Source organism: Piliocolobus tephrosceles, chromosome 11, assembly GCF_002776525.5.
Source record: "Piliocolobus tephrosceles isolate RC106 chromosome 11, ASM277652v3, whole genome shotgun sequence".
Lineage (NCBI taxonomy): Eukaryota > Metazoa > Chordata > Mammalia > Primates > Cercopithecidae > Piliocolobus > Piliocolobus tephrosceles.
The window spans coordinates 78,700,934-78,714,561 of NC_045444.1; the positions used below are offsets into that span (position 1 = coordinate 78,700,934).

The following is a 13,628-nucleotide window of genomic DNA, read 5'->3' on the forward strand; positions in this document are numbered from 1 at the left end:
CACACATTTTTCAAAATGAAGTTACCATTAATAATTTATATAGTAAATTTGTACTTAATGCTTGTTGAATGAGGATGGTATGGAAAGAGATTATAAAAACTAAACTTATCACATTCCAGATTCTGACTCTCATATTCTTTATCATTTTTTTTTATAGTTTAAAGGAGATTATTTATTATATGGGAAAGGCAGTTAAGACAATGTATTCAACAACAGTGGTGTATCTGTGTAAAAAAATCTGTCAACAAGAGCCGGGTGCGGTGGCTCAAGCCTGTAATCCCAGCACTTTGGGAGGTCAAGGCAGGAGGATCACGACGTCTGGAGATCGAGACCATCGTGGCTAACCCGGTGAAACCCCGTCTCTACTAAAAAATACAAAAAATTAGCCAGGTGTGGTGGCGGGCGTCTACTGGTAGTAGTCCCAGCTACTCGGGAGGCTGAGGTAGGAGAATGGCGTGAAGCCGGGAGGCGGAGCGTGCAGTGAGCAGAGACTGCGCCACCGCACTCCAGCCTGGGTGACAAAGCGAGACTCCATCTCAAAACCAACCAACCAACCAACCAACCAACCAACCAACAAACAAACAAACAAAAACTATCAGCAAGAATTAAAACTATTTGTTTTCCTTCCATCATTTATAAATGGAGATAGAACCTACTTCTTTGTGTAGTTTAAGGTTATTAAAAGAGTCAATATTTGGAAAGCATTGAGAACTGAGCCTGGAACTTAGTAGGTACTTTGTAATCTGCTTTATGTAAAAGTCAGTAAATTAAAAAGAATATATTTTGAACTGAGATATAAAGGCATTTAAGTCTGTTTTGTTCACTTAGATATATTATCTAAGAATGATAAATTACTCTTTTTGATCCTTATGTTTCTCATCTGTCAAAAGAAGATAATATTTCTGAGTCCTAAGATTTCTGAAAATATTAAATGAAGACTTCTGTATTGTATAATTTTGAACTAGATAATTTGGACCTTACCATGAATTGTGAGAAACAACAACAACAAAATCTGGGTAACGTATCAAACATTTACTTTAAGACATCAGAGAATCAACAAGAAAGTAAGTAAGTAGCAGGCCATGGGTTGAAGGAGAATCTAGACCCAGGGAAGTGAACTTAGTATTTATGGTTACTACTTTTTACCTGCAGAAATATGAAAATCTCAGAACAGATAATTTAGAATTTGAAATAAAGATGAGAACTTTCGGCTGACTCTCTGGTAGAACGGTATTGATGAAAGCCTTAGAACCACCAAAGGAGAGATCTATCCCTTTGTGTTGGGTCCCAAAAGGAAGTCCCATAAGATGGGTAACCTGAGGCAGAATGTCCGCTGTAGAAATTGCATACCAGCTTCAAATTATATTGGCCTATGAAATCATGTTTCTCCTTTACGGAGAAAGAAAGACAATTGAATAAGAGCAGTTGGAGAACTATATATTTGAGTAATCAAATAGCACATTTAAAATAAAAGGTTTAATCTGTACAAGGTGATAGACTGATTTTCTCAGGGTTTCGAAACTATCTTTCAGTTTTGGTTCAAGTCTCTGCCACTATATTTTTCTCTTTTTATTATTTTAAAAACATTAAAGTCAGAAGACTGTTCTCAAATTATGGTTTTAATACTATCTTGTTCTATAGTTATAGATTTATTCTTCATGAACTCCTATTATATCTATGTATATCTATATCACAAGGAATCTCATAAAACTTAATTTTTGATTAATTGATCTTTTATTTTTTAAATTTTAGTACTTTACATGTTTACTGTTTTAAAAATCATTTTCAGGCAGGTACTATCAGCTTCATGCTCCTTCCCATTTGTTCCTTATTATGGAAAATCAATCTAGAATAACCAATACTCTTTCTTGGCTTTAAAGGAAAATTAAAATTGTTTGAGTATTTTGGGTTGGAGGAGGAGCTTAAGTTATTTACAATGACAACAAAATTAGATTATTATTAGACTTTGTAATAGTAATACTTTATGCCAGCAATCAAGGGCTTAATGTAATTAAGATATACAAAGAGAGAAAACTTAGCTGAGGATTTTATATCCACTAAAGTGACCTTCAAGTATAAACGTCTCAATCAAATTCTTATGAACATGCAAGGTCTTATGAAATATTGATTCATTGTCCTTCTCACAGAATCTAGAGAACAAACTTAATATGATCAAAGTGGCTGAAATGGCAACAACATGAGGATTAATAGTGAGCATTAAACATAGATTTACATATAGAATTAAGGCCAGATAACACTTATGAATAAGAAAGTACAGTATTTAATGTCTACATACTCTACTTAGATGCATTTCAACTATTAAATATGCAGCAGGATGTGTTTAAAATTTTGAAAAAATAAGTTACAAATACAAGAAAAAAATTGAGAGTAATCTTGCTCTTAGCTTTATATGTATTAATTGGAAGTAATTTTTTTTCAAATTAGATGCTAAAGAAGGGATAACAAGAGGAAAGAAAATCTCAAGAGTTCATCTGATATTGTTTCTAAAGCAAAAATCTAAAGATAAGGTCAATTAAAGAGGAAAAATGTATAATGTACAGGTAATAACATAAATATCATTAGAACCAAATATAAACCTCCTAAATACTAAAAGGCAAGATGACAAAGAGAGATAACAAATACATTATAGTACATAGTAAAATATTCATATAGCTATATATGGCTGGGCACAGTGGCTCACACTTGTCATCCCAGCATTTTGGGGAGGCCAAGGCAGGCGGATCACCTGAGGTCAAGAGTTTAAGAGCAGCCTGGACAACATGGAGAAACCCTGTCTCTACTGAAAACACAAAAATTAGCCGGGCATGGTGGCGTGTGCCCGTAATCTTAGCTATTCGGTAGGCTGAGGCAGGAGAATCGCTTGAACCCGCAAGGTGGAGGTTGCAGTGAACCGAGATCACACCATTGCACTCCAGCCTGGGCAACAAGAGTGAAACTCTATCTCAAAAAAAAAAAAGAAAAAAATCATATATCTATATAATAGCTTTATGGTATTTAAAAATATGGACAAAAGTATGAGGTTTATTAAACAAATTATTACCTATTGGAGAAAATAAAGAAAATGGAGGACTCAGGAGTAGCTTTCTATGAATAGCTCATGTCTTCTGGAATTTACTTTCAAACTGGAAAATACATAATAATTTACAAAATACAAAAAGTAATTTACATAACACGAAAAAAATAATTTTTTGTTACTACAAAAAAATTTAGAAAACAAGCTCAAAAGTGAAATGAGAAAAATGAGCCTTTGTATCCAGTTAGTGATGGTTTTATATACTTGGCCAGAAATAAGAACAAAAATAATCAAAAACATTTTAAACTCTCTTCAGTAGTCACAATTTATCATTCTCAGAGTATTGGGATAATTTGGCATGAACCAGTACATAATTATTTTGGTGTCATTGAAAAAATTAAAATGGCTTTCATCAGGAAAGAATGGCTTTATCTATCTAGCATCATCTATCTACCTATCTATTTATCCAATCTCTGAGTAGAATTAATAATTCTGTGGTTACATGCAATTTTTCCTAATTCTTCCCATTGAAAATAACTAGGAACAATGGCCAACTCAGTAGCAACAAGCATCACTAATATCCTAATATGGGGCTTGGCACAGTGGTGCATGCCTATAGGCCCAACTCCTCTGGAGGCTAAAGTCATAGGATCGCTTGAGTCCAGGAGGTTGAGGGTACAGTGAGCCGTGATCACGCCACTGCACCCTATCCTGGGTGACACAGCAACACCTATCTCAAAAGATAAAATAAAATAACCCAATATGATCTCTAATACCATATCATATCCTCTTGAATGAATCCAGGGTTTTTTAGAGAGATGGCTAATTGCAGCTAATAGTCAAAGAATGTGCAAGATGAATGCCACACCAGAAAGTAAGACACTATCAATTACTTCTAGAGTCATGTCAAACAGTGGGAATTTCATAGTATCAAATGCTTACATTAAAAAAGAAGGTACTCTAGTTATTAATCTAAGGTTCTTATTAAAGAAATTTGGAAACCAGGAAAAACAAAAGAAAGAAATTAGGTAAACAAAAAAGGAACTTATGTCTAATACAAAAACAGGAAATAAAATATGAGAGATAAGAACATAAATTGATACAGTGATAATGAAAAATGAGAAACAAGTAATAAAAGCAATTTTTTTGAAAAAATAATCAATAAAATCGACAAATTTCTAATGAGATTGATCCAGAAAAATGGGAGAAGATATAAATCACCAATATTGAGCATGAAAGAGAGGACAACAGTGAAGATGGAACGATGGACTCATTCTGTATGGAACCATGTTTCTAGATACATCATACATAGAACTATGATTTTAGATACAATTGTCAAAATTTATAGAACTGTACACCACAAAGTGTACATCACTTTAAGTAAATTTTAAAAAGCAACTAAAATGAGGGAAAGGGGAAAGATCCAAATGAAATGCATGTATGAAAAGTAGAATCAAATTGTACTATAAATGAAATATATACACTTACAGGAAAGAGAGAGAGAAGTTGATCCAAGTTGCTTTGTGGGGGGAATAAAATGCTTTGAAATGATGCAATGAGATGAAAGAACACAAATAACTTTACACACACATTGTACTCTAGTTGGTAAGCTTGTTCTACATAAGGCTGTGAAATATAAATGGCATGTATGTATAATTAATATACACAGGTTTACCAGCTCTGTACCCTAAGAGTTTTGTGGGAAGTCAGGGACCCCCAACAGAGGGACCAGCTGAAGCCGCAGCAGAAGAACATACATTGCGAAGATTCCATGGACATTTATTAGTTCCCCAAATTAATACTTTTTTAATTTCTTACACCTGTCTTTACCGTAGTCTCTGAACATAAATTGTGAAGATTTCATGGACACTTATCACTTCCCCAATGAATATCCTTGTGATTTATTGTGCCTGCCTTTACTTTAATCTCTTAATTCCTCAGGACCCTGTGATTATATCAACTGCACAAATTGTTTGTAGAGCATGTGTGTTTGAACAACATGAAATCTGGGCATCTTAAAAAAAGAACAGGATAACAGCAATGTTCAGGGAACAAGAGAGGTAACTTTGAACTGGCTGCCAGTGAGCCGGACGGAACAGAGCTATATTTCTCCCTTTTCATAAGCAAGTAGGAGAAATATAGTTGAATTCTTTTTCTCAGGAAGGAACATCCCTGAGAAAGAGAATGCACCCTGAAGGTAGGCTTATAGACGGCCCCTTTTTAAGGTGTCCCGTCTTTTATGGTCGAAGCCGAAGGGATGAAATAAGACCCAGTCTCCTATAGTGCTCCCAGGCTTATTAAGTGGAGGAAAATTCCCATCTAATAAATTTTGGTCAGACAGGTTATCTGCACTTAAACCCTGTTTCCTGATAAGATGTTATCTACGACAATGCATGCGGAAACTTCATTAGCAATTTTAATTTCACCTCCTCCAGTGGTCCTGAGATCTCGCCCTGCCTCCATTTGCTTTGTGATATTGTATTACCTTGTGAAGTATGGGATCTTTGTGACCCACACCATATTCGTGCACACCCTCCCTTTTTGAAAATAGCTAATAAAAACTTCTTGCTGGTTTTACGACTCGGGGAACATCATGGATCCTGCCTACATGTGATATCTCCCTTAGACACCCAGCTTTAAATCTCTCTCTTGTGCTCTTTCCCTTTATTTCTCAACCCAGCCCAGACACAGGAAATAGAAAAAAACCCACGTTAAACATCGGGAGCGGGTTTTCCTGATATAAGAGAGTAAAGACACAGTTATTATTATATTTTTACATTTCACCTTGTGAAATGTAAAAAAGTAAAAAAGAATTTCTCATAAAAACTTATAGTGAATTCATATTTGAAGGTGTTATTTCAATATAGGAAAGCATGATTCTAAATAGAAGTTCAGAAATGTAGAACGAAAAAATGAATAATGAAAATTGTATGCATATATGTATGTTTAAATTACATTTCACTATATTTATGATGTAATCAAGAAAGTTTTTGTTTTGTTTTGATTCTGAGATAGGATTCCACTCTGTCACCCAGTCTGGCACCATTTCAACTCACTGCAACCTTTGCCTACCAGGTTCAGGTGATCCTCCTGCTTCAGCCTCCAGAGTAGTTGGCAGTACAGGCAAACATCACCACACCTGGCTAATTTTTTTTGTAATTTTTTTGTAGCAACAGGGTCTCACTATGTTGCCCAGGCTGGTCTCAAACTCCTGAGCTCAGGCAATCCACCCGCCTTGGCCTCCCAATGTGCTGGGATTACAGGCATGAGCCACCATCCCTGGCCAAGAAAATTAAAATAAAACAATTCCTTGATCCTTCCAGGCATTCAAAAGGAGATAAAAATGCCAATTAATGTTAGAGTTTGATAAATAGGTTGATTGTTGTTAATTTCTAGAGTAATTATCTAAAGAATATCAAAACTGTATGGTACAAACTGCCAATAAAGTATGAAATTGAAAAATTTAAATAAATTAATTCACAATTTAAATAAAGAAAAACAAAGAGAAAAAAACATCTAGCAGGAAGGAAAAATGTACTGAATAAAAGTATGCATAGAAAAGTCCTAATTATAGGTGAAAGGACTAATAAATACAGGTGCATTAAAACCATGGAATTCTGTTTATCAAAAGACATGCCTGTGGTTAAGTAAGTTGACTAAATCACTTTAGGCAAGAGAGAAGAGGAGAAATGCCTGGGGCAGAGGGACCTAAAATGTGGATGTTCTGGTTTGGGCGCTTTCTTGATGGATTTAAAGAAATATCAAAAGGCTGGTTGAGGCAGATTTAAAGAGAGTACTACGAGTGATAAAAAATGAGATCAGAAATTAACAGAGAGCTAGATCAAGAAAGCCAATTTTTTTGTTTTTTGTAAGGATTTTGCCTTTCATTCTGAAATGTGAAAACTGAGCCCTCACCATTGATTTTAGCACCCTGTAGGCCATTGAAACATAACAGATGTTACAGCACAATTGGTGGTGGTGTGTAGGTGGGTGGGTGAGGAGAAGGAGTAGTAAGAATATTACAAAAACCTGACTGGAGATTTAGAAAGGAATAAAGTGAACTGAAGACAGTGAGTACTGATGACTCTTCTAAGAGCTTTTGATATAAAAGAAGTGGAGAATTAGGGTCCTGGCTCCGATGTAATTGCTTTTTCCTTTTACTGAGAGAAATTGATATGAGTTAAGAAGGAATTACTAAGGCAGATAGCAAGGGTAAGGGAGTCTTCGGTAACGCTTTTCTTTTTAATGAAAAGCAGCCCCAAATCATTTTCTAACAAAGAGCAGCCTGCAAACTGGGAGCTTGCATGAGCAAATGCCAGCAGGAACTCAGCACTAGATATTTTCAAGATGGTGGCTCTATCTTCCCTTCTATGCCAGCCTTTTGTGCTGTAAGCAGCAGACAAAATGGGCCCTATCAACTGGAAAGTCCATTTGCATAAGAAGATTAGGTTGGGGCCACGAGTCTTCCCTGCCCACTATGTAAATGTCACACATTATCCAACTAATCTATGAGCCCTATGTAAATCAGACACTGCCTTCTCAAACTGGACTATAAAATTCGGGGCATTTGCAGCCAGATGGCCCTTTCAAATCAGACTCCTTGCTCTATAGAGTAAGCTGTTTCTCTTTCTCTTGTTTTCTACCTATTAAACCTCTGCACCTAAACTCCTTGTGTATGTGCTTGTCTTAAATTTTCCTGGTGCGTGACAATGAACCCAGGGTATATACCCCAGACAACATAGTCACTTCAAAATGACAGATTAATCTGCATGTTTATGTTTTTCTTTGTCAACATTCAGCTGCAAAGGTAAGTACACTGAGAAAGGAGCGGACTTAATAAGGATTGTTCTTTATTTATTTTGATGTTTCAAAAATTATTTGTATTGTTACATTCCAAAGAGGACACAGGAAGAAAAAAGCCAGTTGTCCAATAATGGTTATACCTTTCAGAAGAGGCAGCCACAACCCCAGCCCTAGTTTAAAGCTGCACACATTGGAGTTCAAACAGTTGCCTCTCAACACGACCAGAAATGCTGACAAATGTGTATATATTATCAATCCAGGAAGGCTCGGGTTTAAAAGAAAATTTCTTTATTGCAAATGTCCAAGTCTTTGGGATTTGTCCTTAAAGGTACTAGAAGATGAGTAAGAGCACACACTAGACCAGGACTATGTCTAGTCTTTAGAGTAAACTAGCAAATGGCCAGTTTGTTCTATGATGCATTGCATCAGACATCACAGTACCTGAAGAAAATCTGCTTTTTGTGAAAAGCCACCAGGCATTTCAGATCCAGTTTACTATGAAGTGCAGACACAGCAGATACCCAGATAAGACAGTCAGTGCAAAAGTCAAATGGGTAAGTCAACTCTTTGATGAGGCTGGCTACACTGCAAATATAAACGAACTCAAAAATGGAAGGTAAGGTCTATTTACAAAAGTTTGTTTAGTAAAGTGACTTGAAAAAAGTTTTAACCACTTCCCAGGGATCCTTCCCCTCTGCCACCAAAAAAACAAACAAAAACAACAACAAAAACCCTGAAAATTATCTTGAAAATCAAGTGAAAACTATGTGGTGAAAAAGAGAGTGCTTGTTCCAGGTAAAGGACTTCAAGATAATTTACAAGCAGATTTATTTTTATTAGTAAAAGTAACAAATAGGAAAAAATTTATTGGCTGACTTTGAGCTGTGTGCTTTTAAAAATGTTTCTATTATTACATTAACAAGAAAAAGAAAATCAAGCATGTTTTTGCTTCCAGTTTTAAATCACTCAGCAACAGTTGGTGAAATCAACAGGGTATTAAAACGAAACCCAGCAAAACCCAGTCAATTATTTCCAGTTGTCTGCCTGTTTCTTTCTAGTCACCTCGAATTCAACTCCCAGTTAGCTGAGGACAACATGTCGGTCAAAGACAGACTTCCGCTGCTCTTGGACTTGAAGCTTCCAGCGTATTCTACCTTGCTCAGCACGTTGGCTGGACTGCTGAAGCGGGCTAGCACATGGTGTTCATTTGCAAAAGGCTGGTGATCCCCAATATCATCATCACTCTATATCAACTGTGAGTGTCCAAAGAGGCGCCTCTTCAGTATGGGTTCAACCAGAGTAAGATATACCATGTACAGAAGTAGAAGGCCCAAAATGGAGAGAAAAATTATAATGGTAACCTTGATTGTGACAGAGCTTCTCTCTTCGTATTTGCATTCACAGAGTAGACAGTATGCTTCTACATCAGGCCCCTGCACAGACATAGGCTCCACAACATGAAGGCAATCACACTCTTTCTGAGATATGTTCTTATTATAAATAGCACAGAATTTTCTTTATAGGGAGGGCAGATACATTTACATCTGACATCCTCGAAATTCTTGGCGGCGTCTGACAGCTGCGCCAGCAGCAGCACTGACAGCGCCAGGCACTACAGGCTGAGCAAAGAGCCAAGCCGAGGAAGCCCTCCCCACAGGGTCGCCATCGCTGGGGGCCGGGCGGTCCCACAGCCCGGAGCCTCCGCGACCAGCTCCCGGCTCTGGCTCAGGCTCAGGCTCCGGACCCGGCTGAGGATCCTCCGGCCACACTTCCGTAGGATTTTTCTTTAGCTAAATATTTAAAACGAAGGTGCAAGTATTTTAGGGTATACATAAATGAAGTGAGGACATAAGGCTTTAAGAGACACTGAAAAAGTGGAACAGTTCAATGAATTATGGGTCCTTGTGGGGTCATAGTTTTCTTGGTGTGGAGTTAATGCATGTTATCGTTGCAGAACTTTCTTCTTAGTCCAGCTAAAACCAGGTTCTTGTCACGCAACCAGGAAAGTTTAGACTCGCAGACACATAGAAAGGTGAGTAGCAGAATTTACTGGGCAAAAAGGAAAAACAAAAAATAAAATACTCAAGCAAAGTGTGATAGAGTCCTACTAGCCAGCCCTCCACCTCGCAGATTCCCAGGTCACTACAGGAGCTGAGGAGAGCAGGCTCCTCCCCTGCATAAGGCGGGAATTCCCCATGGCTCCACACATTTCCCCCAGTGCACACGTTGGGCTCCAGTGCACTGTGGGCATGCCCAGAAAAGCCCTGGGTAGGTCCCTCATCTGCCCAGAAGTATCGGTGTAAACACTTGTGGGGCAGGTGGGAGATTCTCTGGGGACTCCTTTTTATCTGCCTAGCTATTTGGCTGTCTCATTATCAGCTGAAAAGATAAAAAGGATAGTTGGATATACTTGAAATTGAGATTTTACTGGTGGCACAGTTATTGGTAATGAAAAAATATTTTTTATGATGACAGGAAATACACATATATGTGTGAAGACAAGATCATTGCAAGAGAGGTATTATTATCCTGCATCCTTGAATATTAAGGTCATAATGAGGTCATCTATGAGGATACTGAAGTCACTGAAACTGATGACACAGTGCTGAGTTCGTAACAGTGAGTCAGGGGCAAAAATCTTCGAGGAAAAGAAGGGAGTGGCCTGAGACTGCAAATATTGTTGCAAATATGTGGAATAAGGAGAATGAATTATAATGTTGGTTGTTTACCAATAATAGTATATTACCATTTTGGAAAAGCCTTGAAAAAATAGAAAATCAGATACAAATTTTGACAAGAAAGTTTTTGATTAGGCAGTAAGACACCAATATTTAATTATTAGTCAGTGGACATTCATGCAACTATAAAGTATGGCAAGCATTTAGTAAACTTTGCTTTTCCCTATCAGGGGCATACAACAAACTGCCATTTATGAAGATGACAACTAGATTCATAACTAGATAGCAAAGAGCTATTTCATTATATAAATAAGAATTGAAAGAACCAAAGTAGAGCTGAATCCACAAAAGGGAAGTAGGAAAGCACTTAGAAAAATAATCTTAATTATACATATTTTTCCATGTGGTTGTTTGGTTAAAGCTGTTATTCATTAGTGCCTCAATATGGGGAAATAAATTTGTGATTTCTAAAAGACTTCAGCCTTGTATTAAGTGATAACTTTACTAAATACTCATCTTTATTATTTTTAACTGATAAATGCACCTATTGTATAACAGCTTCTCCTTATTATTTCGTATACACTCTTGCTTTTATCATATTCAACAGTATCCAATTCTCTTTCAGAAGTACAACTTTACAGGTAAAATTAAAAAGCTGGGAAAGGCTGCTATTTACTATGTCTATCATATGCAAATTAAGCCATAAGGAGTAGTAAAACAAATGGCAGTTTTACATTGAATAAATCTTGAAGCTAAAGAAAGCTGGGAATAAGAACCATGGAATTTGCTTAGGTGGTTGAAGTGATTAAGGTTAACGCCCTCTGTATGCATTACAAACTCTGTCTAGTGATCTGTGTTTGAGTACAGAGTAATCTAATGAATCAATCAGATCCTACATTTCAGCTCAGCTGGTGGAGGGAGAACAATAAAACTTGTGGGACAAAATTGTTCTATTGATCTCGACTTAATCTAATCTCGCCTGCAGTATCTCCTGATCACTGGGTGTCTACCCCTGCAGGACTGTTGCCCTAAAGTAATGACAGCTGGGGTTGTTATTAGGTCAACAATGCTTGCTAGCTCTCTCATTAAGTGCTGTCATCCATTATCAGAATACAGCCATCAAAAACATGACAGCAAGCACTTCTCATGAGTTTGAACCATTCTATAAGAAAAACATAGCTGAATACGCACACACACACACACACACACCAAACACACATATGCACATTTCCTAGTCTAGGTTTATTGATAGGAAAAGAGATTTGGTGCCAAGTCATGTAACAAAAAATATCTAATTCCCTCTTTCCCATCGATCAAATTAGAATTGCAGGAGTCAGAAGTTGAAAACGTAGGTGCCTTCTTACTTTCTGTTTTTTAAAAATCACTTTATTCAAGACATTGATTATCATTTTTAAAAGGAAATAGGAGCTCATTTCAGTGACAGTATGACCTTCAATAATGCCAGACTCCTGCTGCCTCTAAAATGGCTTTTATGTTTCAAGGGGATTTTTTTTTTTCTTTCTTCAACTAAGATTTAAAACTACAGTTGTGAGGTCAGGTGTCTTGTAGAAAGAGATTCAGGGAAGACAGATCCAAAGAGAAATATTGTAATACTTCTGGTTAATAATTTTGAGGAGAAAAACTAAGCAAATTATTGGCATGCTTATTCAGTGTGTAAATATAATTTCTGCATTATTTTTAATAAAGGGAACGACTAATCTAAATCAGTGGAGAGTGAAGCTGTTATTTATAAAGTATAATCAATATGTGTAAATGTTAAAGTTGTGGTGTATTCCCCTTTGAGGGTTACCTATCATTTTAATGAGGCTTGGGAAAATCCACTATTTTGATTGGAAGTCTTCAATGTAATATAAAAACCTTAAAAATGGTATTATTATTCTTAAAATCTTTGAAAATTTAAAAACATTTTAAAACATTGCCTTCTTCATTTGGGTCTAGTTACAAAAAGTGTAATGAATATGTTGAAAGGGGGCTAATGACACCTAGGCATTTAACATTCTCATTTTCAGACTTTTATGAAGTATAATTAGATAATTACTGCTAATTGGTATGCTAGGATAACGGAATTATTAGTGTGTAAGAGAGTTAGCAATATGTTGAATGTATGGCATTCATCCAGGGATCAGTGGCGCTAATGTTTTCTTGGCTCTTTTTTGTTAACATTGAATAAAGAATCACTCTTGCTCTTCATTAGCTCCAAAAGTGATTTTGCTTACAATTTTCACTAGTTTATGTTTTACACTATTCATGTTTGTGTCTTTGATTCATTGCTCTTTTCCACAGTTGAAGGGAGTTAAACAAATTATTCACTGATAACTAAAACCTAAAGCCAACCTTGCAAGCTAAACTGTGAGGACTTTTCGTATTTTGAAAGTTCTTTCTCTCCTCTTAATTTGTGCAACTATTTTTGAATACGTTTTTATAACAAAATCATGCTTAAAATCACAAATGCTTTCTAGGGTTATGACCGTCATGTTAATACTAGCATTATCTCAAATGTAAAGGCAGCCTGAATTATGCATAAAAGACAGGATGAAGATAACCAGGTGTATTCAAATATAGCAATAGACACAAGATGGAGAAAGACTTGTACCAGTAATACTAAACTGTGAAAAAGGAGATTAAAATCTCAAGTGGTCTCTTCTATATTCTTCTTAATATATAATGTTATTTAGACCATTTAGAATGAGTTAATATAAATGAATACCTTCCTGTTGGCTCTGATTTACAGTTGCAGGGCTAGAAAACTGCCTTAAGAACAAGAAACAACTATGAACACATCTATTGTAAGATATTCAAAGATATTGACTTCCTCATGGACAAACCAAATGAAGTAAGTTAGTCCCTAAAGGCAGTAATGAGAATTGCTAGATACTTTCTGTCATCTGAGCAACAATATTCAACATTACAATTTCTCTAGAAAAATTTGCTTCATTTAATCTTGGTTTCCCCTACACACACACACACACACACACACACACACTTTTCAGAATGAATAGAGTAGGATTCTGAGATATAATTTTGCACATAACTTAATACCCAAGAGCACTTCTTTATTCCAATGTTAAAGACTCATTTTAGGCCAACATTAA

At 36.3% G+C, this 13,628-nt stretch overlaps 1 pseudogene; it reads right to left on the reverse strand.

Annotated features, from left to right (window-relative positions):
• Positions 1-8,917: 8,917 nt before the first annotated feature.
• Positions 8,918-9,503, reverse strand: LOC111545739 (annotated as a pseudogene).
• Between the last annotated feature and the right edge of the window lie 4,125 nt (positions 9,504-13,628).